The sequence below is a fragment of the Pogona vitticeps genome, chromosome 5 (assembly GCF_051106095.1).
Source record: "Pogona vitticeps strain Pit_001003342236 chromosome 5, PviZW2.1, whole genome shotgun sequence".
NCBI lineage: Eukaryota > Metazoa > Chordata > Lepidosauria > Squamata > Agamidae > Pogona > Pogona vitticeps.
In genome coordinates, this window is record NC_135787.1 from 120241110 (window position 1) to 120259611 (window position 18502).

The 18502-nt window shown below is 40.5% G+C and overlaps 2 long non-coding RNA genes across 2 annotated transcripts; both read left to right on the top strand.

Moving 5' to 3' along the window:
* Window positions 1–5149: 5149 nt before the first annotated feature.
* Window positions 5150–7544, top strand: LOC144589530 (uncharacterized). Its single transcript, XR_013545694.1, has 2 exons — window positions 5150–5296; window positions 6480–7544. It is a non-coding gene; the product is annotated as an uncharacterized LOC144589530 (long non-coding RNA).
* A 540-nt stretch (window positions 7545–8084) lies between these two features.
* Window positions 8085–17881, top strand: LOC144589531 (uncharacterized). The gene is made up of 2 exons (XR_013545695.1): window positions 8085–12484; window positions 17719–17881. It is a non-coding gene; the product is annotated as an uncharacterized LOC144589531 (long non-coding RNA).
* The last annotated feature ends 621 nt before the right edge of the window (window positions 17882–18502 follow it).

An 18502-nucleotide genomic window follows, 5' to 3' on the forward strand; every position in this document is an offset into this window, starting at 1 on the left:
CTTAAACGTTTTGCTTTTGTCATGAGATTAGTTTGTGTAAAGGCCTCTATAGGTGATACTCATACAGGTGTTTTTTTGATAAATTTGTTGTATAATCTTTCTCCACGTTCCCAATAAAGCTCTTCTTATCATATGTAAATTAAAATGCTTTTGCTCTTTATCCTTTTTATATCATAAATAAGCATGCCAGCCTAGCTGTAAATCATGTCCTTAAAACTGCAAAGGCTTCTTGATCCTCCAGGCTTCTGCACTTACTTTCTCCCAGCCTATTTGCTGTGAGAAGGAGAGGCTCATTTCTTGGCGATCTGTCTCTGGTTCCCAGGACTGCAGACTGAAAGGCACTAGAACTCCACTGAAGGGGTGGGGGGAAAGACCCACAGCACTGAAGAGCTGGTGCCAAAATGAATATTGACTCAGAGTTAACATTGTGAGGGAAGCCAAGAAGGAACCAGGAAAAGGACAAGGGATGCTCTGGCCCCTTCCATTTGCTTGTGGAGATGCCTACCCAATTTCCATCTGGATTTTAGCCAGTATCTGAAGCTAATTATTTAAGATGAGGAAATTATTCATGAATTTATCTTCCCCCACATCCTGCAGTTATATAATTGTCTCATCCATCAAGAGTTTGAGGACTCTGTGTGTGTGTGTGTGTGTGTGTGTGTGTTTGAAATTTCAAGTGGACGTTCACCCACTCATTCACAAGCTGCCTAATGTCTTAATGTGATCTCAGTTTTGAATTTATCCTATGTGGTCTATTATATATAAAATCTGTGGTATTCTGTACCTACAAAGTACTGACTGAACAGTTTACTTAAGTACCTTGCCTTTGTGAGATGTGGCTGGTGCCTACTAGTTTTGCTGGCCTTCCCCTGAGAACTAGTTAATTAATATCTATCAGTCAGGATGAATATCAGTCAGTGGGTAACAACAGTGTCTGACCTATTATACGTTTGTACATGTCCCTATCTTAGTCTATTACACATACATACATACATACATACATACATACATACATACATACATACATACATACATACATACATACATACATACATACATACATACATACATACATACATACATACATACATACATACATACATGCACAAGCCCAAACGTATCTGTATATGTTTAAGTGTGCTTGCTAAGAAAAACCAGAATGTTGTATTTGCATAGCATAGGATTCTGACCAATATGAATGTGTCTGGAGTCAGCCAGGCTGCTATACAAGGCAGATATTAGAAGTCAGACAGGGTCTCACAGGATATATATACCAACATTCACTACTAGCTGTACTTGCCAGCAGTTGTGGGAATTATGGTCTAACAACTTCTTGGGACTCAAGGTTGCAAAGCATTGTTCTAGAGAAATTCCAAGGTTCCCCAAAGCAGAACTTGGAAACCATTGTGAAAATCTATAGTCTCCAACAGTGAATCATTTTAAAAACAAACCTCTTTTATACTGAGTGGTCTTCCATCATTTGTATGATGGGTGGAATCCAATTTGCTTCCCTTCAGCACCCTGGATAATGACCAGTGGTCCTTTCTGGCAGAGAGTAGGGAAGGAAGCCACCTCAAGGTATAACTTCACTGACCAAATATCAGACTATTCTGAATATCTGGGGCTAAAGAAACTAGGGAACAAGTCCTTCATATTTTGCCCCAAAGCATCCCAACCTGCACCTTACTCAGCCCGTCAGGATCTTCTACTTTTTGGCTGTGGGTTGGTGTACTGTCCTTTAGTCCCTTCCTAGTGCTTGCAGGAACAGACTAAAATTAAGCCTTTCATCTATCAAAGCTCCTTCCAGTATCAATTTCTGGTATTGTGAATTGGCTTAATAAATGAGCCACTTCAGGATATCAGGAAATTGAACACTTCCCCTGCTCCTATGGCAAGGGACAAGGGAAATGAAAGTAGATTTTTTTTGACTCTGTTAGACCATTGCTGTTCTGCTGAATCACTTAGATTAAATTATTCTTATTCTCTTTGCCTTTGTGTGAAGCGCCAGTCGAAACTGTCATTGTGGTCAGTTTCTCAACTGGCACTACACACAAAGCAGAGAATTTTTAAAAATATGATGTACTGTAAGTTATTCAGTGCACTAGATAGTCTAGTATAGGCAAAAATAGCAGAGGAACAGGGGAAGTGTTTAATTTACAGTGGGAGGAGTCAGAGGATTACTTGAGGTTGATATACCATTTGGATGTGAGAGTCACGCCAAATGGCATAACTCTCCTTTCTCCAATCTCGACCCTATTTAGACTTTGACAGTTCACACCAGAAGGGCCAGTGTCATGCAGCAGATTAATCTAGGGAGAGGATGGAATCAAGTTGAAAAGCCATAGTGAGGTTCCGCTATAGAGCATCAGCCACCATTAGCAGAGATTTGGAGGCTTCCTGAACATTTAAAAGGAAAAGCAAGGAGTGGAATGCCTCCCACAGGCATAACAGTGAGCTCAGAAACACCCTTTATAGGAAATATAGAACTAGAAACATTTTGTAGTTTTGTCAGTCCAAAGGCTTTCGCAATTTGTATTCTATTATGCTCTCCCCTGGGCTAAAATATGGTGTAGGTTAGTAGTTCTCTGTCTCTAGGGAGCTTGTTCCACATAGATGCCTCTGCTGAGAAATTTCTGCAGTCTGCCAGAGACTTCTAGTGCACTGCAAATTCAGTTTATGGGGCATCAGCTTCACCACTGCCCTACTTTAAATGCCCCTTCTTGAACTTCACCACTGCCCCACTGTAACTGAGAATGAAACCTGAAATGTGTCAGAATGTCAGAAATATTGCCGACTATGGACACTAGGCAAATTTCTGAGCAGGTTTTGCCAGTCATAGACCTTCTAATGGAATATGTTCCAGAGAAATCTCAAGATCCATCCTCCCACAGCAGAGTTTGAAAGCCATTGTGAAAATGTATTGTCCTCAACAATGATCCATGATCACTTCTTACCACTCATTGTCCAGAATCCTATCAAGTATATTCATCAGCATAACTCAATCAGGGTAAATCTCAGGAGTAAAGTGGTGCAAGTTAAGAAATCAGCTTAGGTATTTGCTGATGGGTGCTGAGTTATGTGACTTGGCACACAATAACAAACACCTACACTGACTTATGAATTTAAGGCAATTCACCGCTTTAATTTATGCCAGTTGATTCACACCAGCACAAATATTTAATAGGATTTTAGCCATTAACATACAGTACATATTGTGAGTGCCACCTGCACCCCCTCCATCATAATGCAGTATTTGCAGAAACAGTATTCGCTCTTTTATTAGTGCAACACTACTTTAAATGGGCCAACATGGCTCAACAATAAAACGTAGGAGCTTTCAGGGTGCCAGGGAGTTGACTGCTCTCCCAAACAGTCCAAACAAACAGAACAAGTCCACAACAGTCCTTCAATGGGCGGAGCGGAGCCCAGCCTCTTCCACCAATTCCAGAACTCCTCACAGGTGGGGGGAGCATGGAGTGTCGCAACAAAGGTGCTGGATACAGGCACTCAGCTGTCTCCTGAGTAGCGTAGCCTGGGCTCCTTCCCCAGCTATCCTTCCATAGTGGCTGCTGCTCCAAAGCCGTGGAGGCATGACCAAAGTCTATGTGGACATGACTGGGCTCACTGGAGTAACAAGGTGCCAAAGGTGGTGGAATAGGAATGGAGGCAGCTGGTTGGCATTGGGTATGTTGTCCATGATTGTCCTGGCTGCAGGGCCACTTACCCCTGCTGCTTCCTATGTCAGTGGCATGCCCATTGCTGGTTCTCCAGGCTTCTCACCTTGCCTCTCCTCGCCTCATCTCAGTGTACCTGGTCTGCTTCCTCCAATGATACCAGGAACTCCTCCCAACACCCCATGTCAGGGTCCCAGCAACAGATGGTCTCCCAGCCAGCTGTCAAATGCTCTGGCAACACCAATATCTCCTGGGCCTCCAACGCCTCCCAGTTGACGGCGTCCATTGAACAATCCTCTTCTTCCACCTCGCTCTCCTCCTTAAATCCCCAATATGCCATATACAGCCTCCAAGGTATCATCCATGTCTACGGACTGGAAATCTTGGGGAGGTGGGAAGCCCACGCTCACCAACAGGGGGATCAGGGTCAGTCCCACACATGCCTAAACAAGGATGCATCTAATCTATCAGCCTCAAAGAGCTGAAATTGGCTTTGATTTTTCCAAAATGAACCCTTCTTCTGCCTCCTTTTCTGTTTTATAACAAATCTCCAAGCCTGCTTTATTTCCTTCAAGTATTTGTTACATGTATCCGAGTATAGGTTATGTTTCAGACCCAGAGGGTTTTCATCAGCAGTTTTTTACTTTCTGTTTTGTCAACAAAAGCAGCATTATCAACAGTTTTATACATTCCCTCTCTTTGCCTCTTGAATTTGCAATAAATCTCCCAATGTTCTTTGAAGCTTAGCTATACTCTTTTGGCAAGCTGTCTCCCTCTCCTCACCCCCATCTTACTATTTCTGTCTTCCTGCCTTGGAAGATTTGATTGTGCAGTTGTATTCTTAAACAGTGACATTTGGTTGCATCCACACTATTTTTCTTACATGAAACCTATATAAGCCTAACCTGGTTGCACCTTTCCCTTTCCCATAACAATAACTGGAGAGTCAGAAACAGCTCTTTAATATTCACATCTAATTAGACTGGAGGAGTGAACCAGAATACATTTTGCAGGGTTCGACAGAGAATGTGAAAGTGCACGTTCTATATATTTTTTAAACAAGGGAGTGAAATGGGTGGGTTAAAAGAGGATAGTCTGTCTGATGTTTAGAATTTTTCAGAGGTACAGATAAAAGCTCCTCCATTGCATGCAACAGCATAATGTCATGTTCTGAGCATTTTTTTTTCCTTCATATTGATCACCATCACACCAGCATGACCTTGGCATTAGATCTCCAGTACCATAGAACTTTCTTTCCGTTTTTCTCTTTATAGTAATGGAATTATTTTCAACCTCATATGCTACCTTCAGTAGGTTTGGCTGGGAGAGATCTTTCTGGGCTGGGAGTGACTGTCATTCAATTCAGCTGTAACCAATGGTTCCTTCCCTGCCTCTGAGTTTGAAGAGAGCCATGCCTCTCTGCTTAAGTGTCTCTCCACCCCCACCCACCCCTTTGTAGTCTGCTGGCAGTTGAGAGTTAGGCAGGTATGCTGTTCATATGCAGTTAGTCATGCTTTTAGAATGTGGTTTGCAGAAGTCTGCTGCAAGCAGGATGCGAATCTGTTCAGGGCTACTACTGTAAGCATTTTGTACAGTATGCTGTTTTTGATCTGTTCAGAACTGTGAGTGAATGAAACCTTTTATAGTATTTATCTTACCAATGTCTCAGAGTGAAGTATTAAGAGACTATAAGTTCTAGTTGATGTGACAAAAAAGGGGGGCTGATTTACTCTGGGAAGACTTACTGCTAATTCTGTTCTGTTAGTCCATGCACTTCTGCTGCACAGCTAGAGGGGTTTAGCCAAAATTCAAAACTGTGCAACATATACAGCCCCCAGACCAGTTGAAAACTGGCTCCAGAGGCTTTCCCAGCCCTCCAGAGTGGATTTTCCAGTGGTGCAGGTGACTGCACTAGGGAGCCAAAACTGTCTCTTTTTATTTCTGCTGATGGAGGAGCTACATCAGTGGAACCATCCCTTTGGATTCTGACCTTTCTGTGCATTGGCTGAAAAATTTAGTAAGTACAGAAAGTTCTCTGCATTGAGAAGGGTTCTGCCAGCATTTGCAATAAATAGTAGCAAGCCTATTCTTTATACAACCCAGTAGTAGGAGGTGACATGATACATGTAATTACTATGTGCCGTAGTCATGACCTACTCGGAAGCAGTACAGCTCATCTTGCTGAACTACATTGTGACCCTTCTAACCATTCTGAAAACTGTTTTCATCTTAACAAGCTGGCCTATGCTGCAAACTCAGATATTCCAGTTACCTTGACTGTATTTTTGGCCATGGGCATTTAATGCCTGTGAGCTTCTTTGTGTTATAAGATACCTATGCAAAAGGAAGCAGTGCTTCTTTCCTTTGTATCTGCTTCTATAGGGTAAGTGGGGGGGGGGGGAATACTCCAGAAAAATGTGAATGACAGTTAGTGATGAGTCAGCAACTGTCACGAGCTGATGCTAAATCAGTGAGGAATTAGAGAAGATTAAATTGCAGTTGGAAATGTAAGTTATGGGAGTCATCACCTTGGAATATACCTGCCTGTCAACATAGCAGATATTTCCTAACCACAGAAGGTGCACATTAACTTTGACTCAGCATTTATTTAGAAACTACAAACAACTGGCTCTGGGATATGACATCTAACTATCCAAGGTAGGACAGTCAAATGAAAAAAACAAAAGACAGGGCTCCTCCATCTTGCATAGCAGGTCAAAGGAAAGAGAGAGGTGTAATAGATGCAGCTTGCAGAGTTTTGGTGGAACACTTAGAGAGAAGAACACTCTCTTCTTTTGCATCTAGGCACTCTAACTGGGGACTACAATTCTTATGCACACTTCTTCGGCAGAAAGACTCAACAAGGTTAGCGGAAGTAGAATTTACTCCAGAGGAAGAATAAAATCTGCAAAGTTGCACCGTGACACTCAGGAGCAAGACTGACACTAGATTATTTGCAAAGCTTGGAAAGAAAAATTGCACGCTGACAAGTCAACTATTTTTAAAAATATATTTCCTATATAAATACTGTATTAAAAGTTACTAGTTTAATATTGTCAAACAATACACCTATGTGTTCTGGTTTGGGAAGGAGAACAAATGAAAGAGAGATTTCTGCTAACTTTTCTCCCAGTTTTCCAGATTGATAAAAATGCAGGTTTTTGGAAAACTCCTCCACCGTCCAGAAACTATACACAGGATTTTATGTTCCACAACAACAGACTTTGTGATAGTCCTGTCTCCTAGGCAATTATCACCTGAGCCACTGTGATGACAGCTTGTTTATGTTTCCTTCATAGTCCTTCCTAAAAAGTGTTTCTGTTAAAAATTGCCTACAAGTACATCACATGGATGTCAAGAAGAGAAGCTGAGCAATGCAATTTATCCCTCATCCACTTGAAAAAGAAATTTTAGTCCCTCAGGGGCATGCTTTGTTGCAGAATTCACACAGAACACAATACATTTTATAAAAACTTGTATAGGTATCCTTCATATTTCCTTCTTTCTATTCACCTGAAGAGGTGTAACCTTATAATAAATGTCCCTCAGTTTTAGCCACTGGCCATGAACACTTTTTCCCTCCAGAGATTAAAAAAAAAACAGGTCAGATAAAAATTGTTCTAACAAATTCATAGATGTTTGGAAATGGGGATACTTCCCTTCCCCAGTCAATATAAAGCATTGGGACAAAAATTTTACTGTGCTCAGTAACAGTGAGCCTTTTAGGCTAGTCTGATGGGATTGATGTAGACAACTTTAGAGTTCTCAGTTGATTCATGAAATACACTATAAGCATACTTGTAGTTTAGTCGTTAAGTTGTGTCCAACTCTTCCTTAACCCTTGGACCAGAGCACGCCAGGCCCCCCTGTCTTCCAATGCCTCCTGGAGTTGGGTCAAATTCATGTTGGTAGCTTCGATGACACTGTCCAATCTCTGTCGTCCCCTTCTCCTTTTGCCTTCACACTTTCCCAACATCAGGGTCTTTTCTAGGGAGTCTTCCTGCCATCAGAGTGGTATCATCCACATATCTGAGGTTCTTGTTATTTCTTCTGGCAATCTTAATTCCGGCTTGGGATTCCTCCAGTCCTGCCTTTTGCATGAGGTATTCTGCATATAAGTTAAAAAAGCAGGGATACAATGTACAGTCTTGTCATACTCCTTTCCCAATTTTGAACCAATCAGTTGTTCCATATCCAGGTCTAAATATTGAGTGTAGCACCTTAACAGCATGTTAAGGCATGTTGTTGTACATATAGAGGACAACCTTGTTTCCCATACCTGCCTTCCGGTTTGCATTCCAAAGGATCTGGAGTGTGAACACAGTATTACACATATGTTTAAAATATTTTTGGAATGCAAATATTCCATCTCAAGCATGTGCCATAAATTTACATGCTAAACCAGTAAGATCAAAAAGGGATTCCCCGTTCAGCTGTTGTAACAATACATGAATTAAAAATCAGTGGATTAGTCAGGCTACCAGTTTTTTTTACTATGAGCTTTTGTGGACAAGTCCACTTCATCAGGCATATGCTCTTATGTCTGATGAAGTGGACTTGTCTATGAAAGATCACAGAAGGGCATACTTAGCCCTTCTGCTAATCCTAAATCTAACGCTAGTGTTAATCCTCATTATGTTGGAATTCCCGTGGGGTCCAAAAATACCTCAGATATACCAAAAATACCTTAGGTGTGGTCAGGACAATATCTCACAACACAAAAGTACAAGGTTGTTAAGACTGAGCTTTCATCAGCTGGCAGAGGTGAATTAGGAAACGAGCTTGGGGTTCAGAGCTGAGGGACAATCAAAGGTGCACAGAAACACACCAAAAACCAAACAGACTGTATTCTTCAACAACAGCACCAGGTGAAACAAGAAACTTTTCCTAGCCTGTCTTATCTATAAGGGCCCAAAAGACTACCTCTAGTGGGTGAGACCTGTGAATATTTAATTTCCAGGAAGATGGCCAAGTCCAGGAGGAAGGGATTCATGGTCCCGGTTGGACTCCAGCACCCACCAACCTCTGCTAGTATGATGAATGCCCAGGAATTATAAAAGCTACCATTCAACAATTGTTGGAAGGTCACAGGTTCTTCACCCCTGTTCTAAACACAACTCACCAGAATCCTACCCTTATTTACTTGAACATAAGACCATTTGGATGCAGTAAACATCAGTCCCAGATAAATGTGAATAGGGTTTCAGCTCAAGAAACTGAAGACAGAAGAGAGACTAAATAGATTTTGGCTCAATCTTACCGGGGGAAATGGCTTTAGAAGGGACAGGCACACTTCTCCACTTCTGTATTCTTATACTGTAGGAGGACATGGGAAGATTACCTGGAACTCGGTTAATCTGCACCGCAGAGCCATCTGAAATTCTATTTATAGCTGGGTGAGTAATACAGAAACCTTGCAGAGGGCACAAGCAGATATGATGAATAGTCAGCACTTAATAATATGTTACAGTGTAGAAATACATGCCCAGTTGTCACCTTTTCCAATAAACACCCACAACCTGAGACACATTTCGTTTTTGGTTGTGTTTGGCAACTGGTAGCCTGACTAATCCACTGATTTTTAATTCATGTATTGTTACAACAGCTGAACAATGGATCCCTTTTTTATCTTACGCATCTAAATGTATGGCACATGCTTGAGATGGAACATTTGCATTCCAAAATATTTTAAACATATGTGTAATATTGTGTTCAAACTCCAGATCCTTTGGAATGCAAACCGGAAGGCAGGTATGGGAAACAAGGTTGTCCTCCATATGTACTACAACACCCAGAATTCAGAGTTATTATTAACTATGCTAGGTGAAAGGACACAGTTGTTTGCAAGTGCGGAGAGAAACGGTCAACTTCACACCTACATCAGTGTATTCTATACCCCCCATCATGTCCCATGGAAGATTTAATGTTTTCTGCCCCAAATCCTCTTACTGTTGCCTGGGATTGGGCAATAATTATATGATATATTTGTTAATTTTATGGCAGTGCTACTGATATAAACAAAGAAAGAACTATGCTGAGTAAGTAGTTGCAGAAAGAGTAGCTATGTTAGTCTGTGCAAGCATTATAGGTAAAAGCAAAATAGAAATAAAAAGTAAAAAAAGACAAAAAAATGTGGTGGCACCTTAAAGACTAACTTTTATATATTTTTTTAATGTGATCTTTCATAGACAAGTCCACTTCATCAGACAGAAGAGCTTATGTGTGATGAAGTGGACTTGTCCACAAAAGGTGTCACCACATTGTCTTTTTTTTACTTTTTATTTCTATTTTGCTTTTATCTATTATGGTGAGTATGAAGACAATAGGTGTTGTAGGTGAAAAGGTTTGAGAGGCATACTGTCATAAGTGTGTATGACATATTGATAAATCCTGGCAATATTGAAATAATTCTGACAGGCCTCTTGATAAATAAGTTATCAGCAAGTAAAGAGTAGCATTACTCTTTTTTAAATTAGTGTGGGAATGTGTTTCTGTTTCCTTTTACTGAGTAATTAAAAGGTTCTTATTTTAGAAAGAAGGGGGAGGCAGATGCGTTATATGGGAATAATATAATTTAAAAACGGAACAACGCATGACATATTTTCAAAAAGCACTGCATGTGCTACCTGAGCAGAGCAGTGCAGGAAGCATCAGTAGGCACTTGCTCTTTTCAATCTGAATCATCATCCTTGTTTGACATATACATTGTGTTTACAACATATACAGAAGGAATCTGATTGTTGAAAGGGCAAGCTAAGGCAAGACTCACATTACTGAGGCAGCACAAAAGACTGTGTTTTGTAGAAGTTAACCCCCTTCTCAATTCCAGTTCATTAATGTGATGTTTACCCAAGGGCATTGCACATCTGATATCACTCTTCCCCACTCCCCTGCTCCCTGTTTATAGAGGAGATGCCCGAGGTTAGGGTGGTTTCCAGTGGGGAAAATCCATTTGTCTGAGTCCTGGCACTTGTGTATATCACCAGAGTTGGCATATTGCTCTTTTCAGATGGCTCAGGAGTGGGAACAAAATGGCCAGAACCTTTTTGGGATTTCAGCTCCCAGAATTCCACAGTCAGCATGGCTGTGTCTTGGAACTCTGATGCGGTATGGTAGAAAAAATGTCACACTTCCCCACTACCAAATGCTTGCTGAGCTACCACCATATGTGACAGACCATGAGTAGTGTAAAATGAAATTCCTGTCATGGCCTGTACATCTACATATTTGTAAAGAGGAATTGGCTGGCTCACTGACTCTCTAATTTCAAACCTTTACATTCACAGCTGGTGCCTTTTGACTTTGGCTTCAGAATACTATGAAATGTCACACAGCACAAAACCTCTCAAATGTCGTAAAATTATATCTTTCTCATTCAGATGAGGGGAGAAATAGGAGGAAGGAAGTTAATATTTGCCAAGGGAATTTCAGCACATTGGATGCTTGCCATGGTCCTGAGAGCATAAAGGACGACAAGGGCATTGGAGAAGCTCTGAAAGACAAAGAGTTGTGCAGTTATGAAGTATCAGAACAGCTCTTGGAGACATAACTTCCACTGTATGTTACATTGCATGTAACAATGAGTACCACTACTAAACTTATTGTCAAATATCTGACTAGGAAGGATCTCAGGGATCCATGAAGGACAAAACCTGATTGAGCGGAAACAGCCAGCCAAATGAACTTCCATGAGCTTTGTCTCTACATTAAAAAGATCACCCATTCTAACAATGAATTCAGGCAGTGTGTCCTGACAAAACTGGGAAACAACCCCAAGGCTTTTATCATCTCGTATCCAGTTTGGATACTTACTCAACAGCAAAAACCAAACCAATCCAAATGCACCTGAATGAATGAAGAGAGAGGGAGAGAACACATTACATAAAACCTGTAAATTCATGATTATAGTTTCAAATGCAAAAATAATTGTTGCATTTTATGTAGAAATACAATGCATACGAATATACCGTGTTTCCCCGAAAATAAGACAGAGTCTTACATAAATTTTTGATCAAACAAACAAACAAACAAACAAACAAACAAACAAACAAACAAACAAACAAACAAAATGCATTAGGACTTATTTTCAGGGGATGTTTTATTTCTGTCACGGACAACCATCTACATTTATTCAAATACAGTCATGTCATCTTCGTCTGGTGGCTGCACAAGGGTGAAGGGTGGGGTTTCACTTAACTGGGGCTTATTTTGGGGGGTAGGGCTTATATGACATGCATCCTGAAAAATCCTACTAGGGCTTATTCTCAGGTTAGGTTTTATTTTCGGGGAAAGGGTAGCAGAGAAGACTCGTTTCCCATGTGCCTATTCAGTCTGTCTCAGTTATCCGTCAACTTCAAGGCCCTGTCTCTCTTCCTTCCTGCTACGTAGTTCTTTATCTTTAAGCAAGACTGAGACGGGACAGGCCTTCAAGCACAGAATGCCTTCAAACAGAGATATGTTCACTCTGGATTTCAAGCCCACTCTGCTTGCAGATTGTAGACTAAGTGTATGATGTATTATGGGCAGAAGTTTCAGTAAATCCAGATTTGCTTCTGAAATTTCTGGTGTGGGAGAATATGGTAACGGGGGGCGGCACTTTCTCAGAAGCCTGTGTTCCAGCAGCCACTACTTCTAAGCAATTTTGTTCTTCATTCCTCAGATAAAATATTTGTTTACACTCTGATTGCTAAGTATAAACTGATATGCTTTTATATCAAACATGTGGAAAAGAACCTGCTGTCCAGAAGAAGCCTAGAAAAACATCTACATTAAAGATGAGGTGTCTGAAGAAATTGACTTGTCCACAAAAGGTCACATTAAAATATATATCTATAAAGTTGGTCTTTTAGGTGCCACCATGTTTTTCTTTCTATTTGCTTTTACCTGCAATGCTTGCGTAGACTAACACAGCTACCTCTTCTAAAACCACATTATAAATGGGTCTGTTGAAGTCAAATATCCCAGCACCTCCCATTGGCTGAAAGAAACAAACATAGTGTGTAAACACTGCTGGAACTTGACACTGTTCCATTTGCAGAAAAGTGAAAGGAAGGTTTATTGTGGGTGCTGGTCTTATGGTCAAGCCAGACCTCTAAAGCTTTCACAAACATCTTAAAGATTATTGGTTCAAAACCTGTGTGCGTGTGTCTGTGTGTGTGTGTTTTGCTTGTTTGTTTTTGTATATGAACATGGCTTTCTGCAAGTTTTAAGAGTTGGCAAAAGATTATCAAAACAATGTATTTCATGAAAAGGTCAAAAATAAGTGCCTGACGCATGGTTGTGAATTGAAAGTGCTCTTGCCTCAGAAGTTTTTTTTTCTTCCTTTTAAAAATCTAGTTTAAAGGCACTTTGGGTTGAGAAAAGGAATAAACAGGGACAAACAATAACAAATTGGATTAGGCACTGCTGGAAGCTAAAAGGAGTGGGATTTGTGAGAACAGATGATTTTTTTAGAAAGCCTCTGTTAGGCATGAGATCTATAGAGAGGAGGTAGCTGGTCCCCACCTCCATCACTACCTTTTCCACATGGAAAGCAAAATATCTGCTGAGGAGACTTTCTGATCACATGTAGGCTCTCCATGCAAAAAAGAATCTTGGAAAACTCTGGTGTCTTTTGCCCATCTTGAGAGTCTACATGTGAGCAGATCAATTGTTTTCCGCACGGAGAAAGCAATGGTGGAAGGGAACGTGCAAGACGTTTCTCTCTAAATTTGGACTTCCAGAATTTTGAAAATGCAAGAAATGTCAGAATAGATCAGTAGAAACTTCCTCGTGCAAAGGGGAGCCTATCATCCATCAGGGTGGGCACCCAAGTTAACTTCAAACATTTAAACAAGCATATGTTGGAGTGGGGACATAGCTTGAACAAAATTGCTGCATGCACATTATATCTTATTGGAGTATCTATGGGGTCTAAACGCAGAGAAATCTAGTTAACTATTTGGGTAACTCGTAATGCTGACAATATCCTGAATGTTGGGCACATTTCCTACCTACCTTGATGTGAAGAAGAAGGTTTGACAGCTGCTTACCCTCTGGTGGCCAAATGCATTGCTGTGAAGATGTTTATGCCCTCTTATTCACTACACTTTTTAATGCAAAAATTAGAGAGATTTTATTTAACCTGCCTTCACCAGTAGGGTGCCCTTGTGGTTTGGGATATGGGAACCTGGTGATTAAATCCACACCTTAGATTTCTTTTCCATGCCATCTTCTGTGCCTAATGTTAGGGCCAGCTGTGGCTTCTAGACCTTGTACTGCCTGTGTTCAATAATCAATGAACATTAGATAATTTTATGGGCACATACTAACATGTTTCTCAGATTCAAGCATGGATAATTTTTTTTAAAAAAAAGAATACAGATTTCAAAAGATATATGAATACTAGTCAGATGTTATCTTAAATGGCATTATAAGGATGGTGGTTGACAGCCATGGTGAAACAAAACGTTGAACTACTGGAGGAGGATCAGAAATTTTCCATTCTCTTTTGGTGACTCAGGCTGCTAAAGAGAGTGGAGGCAGAAATTGTTGGGGATGAATTGTTTTAGTTCCATTGAGATCATAAGAAGCAGAACCCACACAAAATGGAGATTTCTGATGGAAGTGAATTGGCCCCCTTCCTTACTAATTAACAATTAATACATTTATTCAAATAGAGGCAAACAGTGCTGACAAAATATGCTGACTCCGCCTGTTAGCTGCCATCACCAAACTAAGGCAAAGAAAATGGAAGTGATGATGTGACTGAGTAATCTTCTAAGTTTTCCTTCCACATTGGCAGAGCTCTCTGATGAGGACAGTGCTTTGGCCCCTCCTGTACCATAAAGAGTCACAACTAATCACTGGTCAACACAAAATTTGGGCAGTGTAACACTGTGATCCACATGGGTTCGGGGTGGGTGGGTTCTGATGTGGTCACTTGACACCCAGACATTGCTCACCCCTGCCTCAAAGTCAGGATAACAGAAGTGCTTTTTAGAGAGGTCAAAGACATGAGGATTGGCTTAGCATGTACAAGAGGCAGGGTTATGCCAAAGAACTCAGCATGAAAAAAGGGTGCAAGTAGGGATAGAGGGAACATTAATTAGCAACATGTATTGCAGTCACCTATTTTGCATTTCTGGAGGTAATAAAAGAACCAAAACACAATTCTTCTTCAATATTCAGACATCTGTGAATATCATGAGGCAGTTTTTCCGTTCAAACCAATGTGTGCAAAATGTGTGTGTTTCAGGAAGTACAGCAACATTTATGTTAGTAAAAATAATGTAATAAAATGCTTATATCAAGAAAAGTTGCTTGCAAAAATGTGAATGTTAATAGGAGACCTTTTGAGTTTCCACCAGCAGTTCCATTGGCTCCAGGTTGCTGGTGAGGTGGCTTTTTATTGGAATGGGTGATTTCCACAGTGGTTCCCCATCACCACGCTTGCACACCCCAAGGGACTAAGTTGTCTGCACTACCTGTCCACAACTGCAAGGTATCCGGTATACACCTGCAGTGGTGAGGGGGGGTCCCTTTTGTCCTTTGCTGACTGTAACATTTGTTGAATTTTTGTGGTGGGCTTGAATACTGTTTGTAGGTTGTGTTTTTTCAAAAGTTTCCCCATGCGGTCCGTGACGCATTTGATGTACACATTTATGAATTCATTCTTTATTGGTATTTGTGTAGGAACTGTTTAACAGCTACGTGTGTTAATCTATCTGCAGTTGCTAGGGAAGCAGTGCTCTGCTGCTGCAGTTGTTATCAGCCAATAAGGGAGGGATTTTTTTTCTGTCTCCAGGGTTGCAGGTTTCCACTAACCTGTTATTGGAAGTTATAACATTCTGTAGCTATATTCTTTTAATATTTACTGGGCAGTGGTTTTTAACACAGTGAATTAAAATTTAAGAGGAAATTAGAATATCAGAAGGGGGCCTGATCAATAGAATAAATGCAGTGTTTTGTAAATGGGGAACAATGGCAGTGAAAGTGACTGTTATATGAGAGTACATTTAATGAAACAGAAATTTTATGTGACAAAATCTATAGTTTTGTATGCATATTTGCTGTACTATATGACACCAGGTGATTCAGAAAGAAGGAAGATGGGTATAATTTCTCTACGTAAGACTGCACGGATGGGGACTCAGAAACTGCAGTCGAGTCCAACTTAAATTGCACCTGCGACTCGACTCAGACTTGATTTGGCCGTTTTTTGAAAAGACTCAGACTCAATGTGTGAATTGGACCGATTCTTCTGTTGCGTGTTGTCCAGTCCCTAGCCTGCGCATCCTCCCTTCCTCCTTCCCAGCAATCAAGAAGCAATACCTGTGGGGAAGGCAGTGGGGAGGAAATGGAGGAACACACTCCCATGGTCACCCCCCTTACTCTGGAGCTCCTCCTAGCGCTTAAGCAAGGGCACTGCACCCAGACGCATGTGCACAGGAGGCCTCTACAGAAGCTACGAGTCCAAGATGGTGGCTGCTGTGACTACAACTCCCAGAATTTCCCAGGCAGGGATTTATGACTCAGACTTGAGCTTTGGGACTTGGGACTCAGACCCCAAGACTCAGACTCGAGGGACCCCAAGATTTGCCAACATCCCTGTAAGGCTGCATTATAGATCTTAAATCAGATATTAAATCTTGACACTATTTAAGACATTGATATTAAGTCAAGATTGGTACTGCCTTAAATAATATATTATACAACAGGTTCTTTCATGGTGGGACAAAAGGGACTAACCTTTAAATTTCGGGGGAGGGGGAAGTCTTTGGTCTAGGATAAATATGCGTTAAACCCTAATGTCTCACCACTGGTGTTACTTCTGTGTAGTGGGTCTTTTACATTGTCAGCCTATGAAACTTTCTTAAATACCACTGGAGTTTACTTAGACATGGGATAGGATTGTGGTGTCAGTTAGTGAAGGAAGCAAATTTCAGGTATGCAAACATTTTGGTTTGTCAAAGATGTGTGATTTTTAAGAAGCTGCTCCTGTAGATGCTAATCAGCTAATGGAAAATACACAACCTGCTATGTATCAGTATATTCAGATAAAACATTTGTTGTAATGTGAAATTCTAATACCTGTCATTCGTTGACTAAATCTGATAGAATGCTAAAACACTCTGAATCTAAATTTGATATTTATTTCATTTATTTATTTATCAAATTAAAACCCCGCCCATCTAGACACATGTCTACTCTGTAATCAAATCTGGAAATATACCACTTTTAAAAACTGTAATCAAATCTTGAAATATACCACTAGCAAATGTTAAAATGGTCTGGAAGTAATACCAGGGAAATTCAGTTTTTAGGAAGCTTTGACCGTGATTCTTCAAAATCTCTTCCTTGGATGCATCCTAAAAACCTGCTCCAAAGGACTGGTAAAGTCCCTGGAACAGATTTTTGGCACCCCATAGGGCTGCAGTAAGAAGGGGTGGAAAAGGAAGTCACAATTCCACTTGTGTAGGATACCGTAGTAGTTGCCTTTTGGTCCACTTGTTTTTGTATTTTTCATTGGTCTAGCTTACTACAAAAACATATTATATTGTAAGGTTTGTTCCAGGCTATCATCGAAAAGTGATAGTGCTCTGAGAAAGCCATTTGATGGGCACAGTACACAGACTCTCCTCTCCCTTTTCAGCCTAGGCATGGAATGAGTCTAGTTTACATTATATCTATATTTCACAGCTGAAGGGAGGGGGAAAAGGTCTATTATAAATTTATATAATGGGAACACACAAGCAGTGTTAGGCAAATAAGCTGTCATTTCCCTGTATGTCAATTCAGGAGAACAAAAGAAAGGGGTGTGGGAAGTACAGACATGTTCATAATACATTTTTTAAAATAAGGGCAGCTTTTGTGGAATATGAGAAGGAAGATATTGCCAATAGAACAGCAGCTGAGTAACTGGAGTAAGAACCTAGAATGCCCCACCAAGCTTCTCAAGCATCAGCTGTAGGGAGTTATTTTTAGAAGCATATGCAGGATGAATGGAAATGTGTTTGTAAATGCAACACAGAACTTCATATTCCTTCCTTTTATTTTCCCCCAGTTGCCTAAGAGAATTGATGCTCCCCCTCAGCCATCCTTTGATTCATAACTTCTTCGTGAATTTACCACACCATGATTTTATGGCAGCAAAGGGCACATGACAACATGGTACCTAGCCGTGTTCCCTGGAAGGGGAACAACTGACTCATTCTCACATGCACAAAGTAAAAATAAAAAATAAAAAATCCCCCCACTGTCACCAGAATGCAAAGACATATAATGAATGCCAGGACCACTTAATGCCTTAGGAGAGCAGGATACACCACTTCAGATAACCAGCATGCTGGGCGCGAAATCCTACAGCTGTTCAAAGCAAACAATGAGGTATGGCTTCGATCGTTTAATTCATAATGCATGTTAAAGTCAGTATACTTAGACTAAGGCAGCAAACCTGGGTCTTTTTGATTTCAGTGGGAGCTACTTATGAGTATCTATGTATAGAATAGTGCTGCAATGGAAAAAATTTCAGATGGAAAACCAATGAGATATATTTTGTTGTTTGCTGGAGAATGTATCTGGCATCCCTTGTGTCAAAAAAACAGCTTATTTCCTACTCAGCCTTCCTTTCAATTTTTTTATGCAGATATGAAACAGAATATTCTTGGATTCTTTGCATGCAATTTAGGGTGTACAGTGAGCACCCCAAGGGGGGTAAGCAGGAACAGGAATTAAGCTGACCATCAGATAGGGGGCCTCTGAAGGTTGCTTTTCTTAACAGGCTTCCAATTCCTTATCTTTAATACATATTTATTATTTTTATTAGTTTTATTAATTAGTTTTACATA